This window comes from Terrapene carolina, unplaced genomic scaffold, assembly GCF_002925995.2.
Source record: "Terrapene carolina triunguis isolate 2854851 unplaced genomic scaffold, T_m_triunguis-2.0 Scaffold111, whole genome shotgun sequence".
Classification (NCBI taxonomy): Eukaryota; Metazoa; Chordata; order Testudines; family Emydidae; genus Terrapene; species Terrapene triunguis.
Window position 1 is genome coordinate 1,534,227 of NW_020664462.1, and position 4,972 is coordinate 1,539,198.

Below are 4,972 nucleotides of genomic sequence, written 5' to 3' on the forward strand. Positions count from 1 at the left end.
TTGTTCCCTGGCCCCTTCTCAGTGCAGCCAAACCAGCCCTTCCGCCCTTTCCACCCCGGCTGCACACGCACCAGGTGGGTTCACTGGGCCGCTCACAATGGGCCCTAGTTCGTGCCCCAGAGGGAACGAACAGAACAGGGCAGTTATTGAGTGGGCCATCCCGTCCTCCCGGCCCAGCTTCTGGCAGTCCGAGGGAGGGCCAGATGCACCGCTGAGCAGCATCCTCAGTCATCCCCTTGCACTGAAAGCAAGGGGCAGAATCCCAAGACCATGGGGCTGAACAGGTGTGACTGGGGGTAGAATTGATGCTGCAGAATTTTTATTGCCAGCCACGAGACAGCTCGAGCCTCCAGGACTGGCCCCGTTTTTCCTCTGGAAGCGCCTGGCTTTCTAGAGGGCCCCTGGTCAGAGAAGACCAGCATTTGAACCCCCTCCGGGGAAGGGCTGCATCGAAAGCCTTAATAAACAGGAGGCGCGTGCTCGCCTCTGTGCACTCTCTAGTGACAGGTGAGCTGGCCAGGAAGAGAAGCAGGTCTGGGCCCTTGACGGCGGCTTTAGGATACAGACAGGTGGCACGAAAGGGTTGGTTTTTCTGCCTCCCGCCCTCTTTCAAAGGCAATTGGCGCTGGGAATGACCAGCCACCAGCTCCTTCTAGCAGGGCTTTCGTTTGAGAAAGCGCAGGGCCAGCTGCTACGAACGCAGCGGGAGACTCAGTTGCAATGAAAGGGGCCAACTTTACCATGCTCGTGAACCCACTGCACTTGGCCGGCTGCCTCCTCTGTGTAAGCACTGGCAGGGAGCACGGAGGGCGAGTCTGTTTTACACCGTTGTATCTAGCTCAGGATCGAGGCTCCTGACTCCCATTGGGGCTGGCGGTAGCCTCGGTCCTTTCGGCAGTGTAGTGATTGTGCCCATGCTGGAACTGCAGCAAATGGAGCTGTGTTGGCCAGTGCTCGCCTGCTTCCCTGGAGTGAGGCTGGCGGGACCCAACGCTCCAGCCATCATTCTTAGGCTCCCTTACAACCTCTCTCTTAACAGGGCCTCTGCAATGCAGGAGTGGCGCCAAATAGCCCTAGGCGTGGTCGCTTCCATGCCAGACCTGCAGCATCCAGGCCAGCGGTTGGTGCCACTAAGCAGCACAGGCTGTTGGACCCTCCTCTGTGACTCCAAGCTGAAGCAATTAGGCCATTTCTGTTGGTAACGGGCTCTTGTGAGCAGGGTCCCTGAAGAGGGATGGGGCCAGGGCCGGGGCCGTGGGCACAGAGTGGCATTGGATGATGGGGAGCACCATGGAGGATGATCATTAGCACTCCGGTGGAACGCGGTGACTGGAGCCGCGGTGGCTCCCGTTTGCTGGCGTCGGGTAGGTGCAGTGGGCATTGGTGAGGAAGGTTGGCGCCCCCTGCTGTATCTTGGCCTTTCCTTGGCCTGGTGTTCACCTCCCATGCTGTGGTATTTGGGGGGCAAAAGGGTCAGCGGAATGTTTGCTTGTTTTCATTTGAAAAAGCCCCATTTCCTGGGGGCTTTCAAAAGAAACCCAGGGAGAGATTTCGACTGAGCAGAGGGGTCATTTACAAATGGGACGTTCTGGGCCAAATCTAACCAGCCCAACGGCCCTTTAACTGATCTCTGCGGGTGTCAATTCCCCCTGAGCTCAGCAGGCTGGCCTGAAGCCTCGACCCACAGAGACCCATATAAGCCCGTAGGGATGGGTGGCCAGTCTGGTTTGAATTGCTAGATAGATTCCTTGTCTGGGCTCATCCCTTCCTTAGCTGTAGTTGTGCTTGCAGCCCGTGGTCAAACACTCGCCAGCGTCTCGTCCCTTCAGCGTTCTTAAACGAGGTCACCCCTTAGCGAGCCAGCCAGGCTGGAGCAGCCCTGCAGCTCCCCGCGTCCCTGAATCACGCCTATCTCCTCCCTGTGGTTTCTCCATCTTTCCTCTTATTGCCTCAGAGCAACCCCCCACCCCCTCCTTCCTGCCCGACCCCCCCAAACAAGAGGTCCTGCTACTCCCTCATTAGCTACCAGGGTGCTATGGCAGGCTAAGCACGTCCCTTCTGGAACGCAGAGCTGGGGGCACTGGCTGACTGCACTAGCTTTGCACTGGCCTTTCATGGGCTCTCGTTGAATCCACTTTCCAACCCGAGGGCGGGCACATCCCAACGGCCTCATTGCTTGAGGCATTTTGGAGGAAGCCTGGAGGAGCAGACTGCCGGGGACAGCCCTGCACTGACCCCTGATGGATGGACATCACCCACCTCCAAAGCCCTGAGGCTGCCACTGCAACGCCAGTTTGTGCATCACTCCTCAACCCAGCTGCCTCTGTACAGCCGCTTTTGGACCACGATTGTGCATCCGCACCTGGATGCGCCATGTGTCTGTACCAGTGCATGCTGGGAAAATCCAGGCAGCTGCCTCAGCAGGGGATGTAGTGTGTGACTGACATACAGACGGAGCAATGCACACAGCAGAGAGGGGGAAGACAGGAGGCCCAGCTGGGCCTGGTTATACTGCGAATGACAATGGGTTGGACTGGTCCCAGAGAGACACCCACGGGGCAGCCTGGCCCAGTGGCAAGCATGGAGCATCGTCGGCAGCTGAGGTTACCATCAGCAACGCTGGGATTGGACACGAAGGATGTTTAGAGCCGTCCATGCCACGAACTGGCTCCCAACTCACGGTAGTGGGGGCAGGCGTCTATAGAGGTTCAAAGGGTGAAATGCTCAGACAGAACCTATTAGCTCGTTCAAGTCCAGATGGACAAATCCCTCTCCGCTCAGCTGATCTCAAGCACATTGGAAATGTTTCCAATCCAGGTCTCACAGGAGCCCAGGGTCCCCGCAAACTCTTCCATGGCACTGCAGCCTGGTACACCGGGCTCCTCTTATGGCACCGCCAGCTCACCAGGGATGGCAGGCGGTTCGTGCTGCAGGCTGGCAGTGAGATATCGGTATGGAACTCTGCATTCAGCACCGAGACCCCCGTGCCATCGCACGGGGCTTTATTGTGCTTCGGGCATGCAGGAGTGAACGTGCAGCCCACACTCGGCGCTGATCCAACCCAGGGAGCAGCGCCAAAGCCAACACTCCAGCAACGAAAGGATTCTGGATCTGAACGCAGGGGAGATGTGCTGCCGTGCAGTCAGCTGGAGTGACAGCCCCGGGCAGTGACGCTCAGCAGCCCACGGACCCCAGGAAGCGCGCTAGGTTATATAAGCCCTTACAAAGAGAGAGCGTCTGGTTTGGGATTTCTTTGGAGCATGAGGATTCAGAAGAGCCCATCCCTAAGGACATGTTCTGCAGCAGCTGTGATACGGGAGATGGGAGAAATCACCCCCCTGGCTGCTGCTCCCTACCTCCTACACTAACGTGTAACCCCATTTTTTCCACAATCACACACAACTCCACTGGCTTAGTTTCAGATCCAGCTCAGATTTACTGTTACACATATCCCTGAAGGCACCTGGGATCTGGCCAGGCCACTGGGGGGGCCACAGCTCTGTCGGGTGGAAAGTGCCAGGGGATCTTGAATGACCACCCGAGCTTGGTTTTGCACTTAATCCACAAGAGAGAACCTGCCTCTGGAGTCGACTCAGAGGGATGACTGCCACGGGTGCTGGGCCACTACCGGAAACAGGGAAGGATCCTCCTTAGAGGTCTGATCTCCCACTAATAACGCACCCAGACCCTGCTCAGTGCATGAGATCTGCCAGCCCAAGTTACACATTGCTGCAGGCGTATCGAAGCCGCACTGATTCTTCTGAGGCACACTGGTTCAGTGAAAGCTCCTGATCCTGCTTGCTGAGAAGAGCGCCTCCCTCCCCTGTGGTGGACTGGGTCAGGCCATGCTGATGCCCCCAAGTGCAGATGGCTCCTATCCCCTCCGCAATGCTCGCAAACACATGGCTGCTGCCTGGGGCCAGCAGCCTGTGGTAGGCAGAGACCTTGTCACAGCTGTGTTAAGACGACCCAAGTCAGCCTGATACCACGGTCTTGGCTGACAAGAGCTGCCAGTGAGGGAAAGTACCACCTGGAAGCCCGCCCTGCACAGTTCATGATCTCCAGGGCCCTCCCCTGCTAGTGAGCAACAGGTGAGCGCGCATTAGGAACCAGAGCAGCTAATGGGCTAGGAATCCTGGGTTCGAATCCTAGCTCCTGCCCTGGACTTGCTGAGTGACCCATGGCAAGTCACTTCACTGCTCTGTGCTGCAGGGGAGAGGAGGCGTAGTTAATGTCCATAAAGCCGTGAGATCGTAACATGAAAGGTGCTATAGGCCTCCAATCCAGCCAGGGGCTTCTAGGTCTCCTTGTAATACACTCAATGTCTGGGATAAGCCATTAACAGCAGCCCAGGAGGTAAATTCACTTCTGCTGAGAGCCTGCGTCGGAGCTCGTGTTCCCCCCCTTCCCCCAAAGCCTCCCGAGCTGGAGAGCAGCAAGGGAGAAAGCCCAGCTGTAGAAGGAAGCTACCAGTGGAACTGCTCAGGCCACAAGCAGCTTCTGCTTCCATTTTACACGGTCACCCAGACAGCGCTGAGAGGGCAGATGGTTCTGGGCAGCCTCCTCCAGCGAGCGGAACAGGAATAAACAAACAAGCCTCCAGTCAGAAGGGAAAGAGAGAAGCTCTTCAATGTCTGCGTGTCCCTCCCCTTGGCCTCTGATCCAAGAAGTGGTGCTGCTCCCACCAACCCCGCTCACCTCCTGCCAGGGACAAGCACCCACACCAGCCTCTTGCCTTTGCTGGGAGCTCGCATGGCGCCAGGCCCCTCCTGCAAGCTCATTAAACAGCTCTTCCAGGTCCCATTGTGCTCTCCTGGTGTGCAAGGACTGGAAAGCGACCCTCATGCACCCCCTTCATGAGCACACTGCATGTATGGGGAGCAGCCCGAGAGGTAGCTGGGCATGCAGGCTGTGACGCACGCCCCCTCACTGGTGAACATGCAGTGGGGCAGCGGTGCCCTGTTCAAACTGG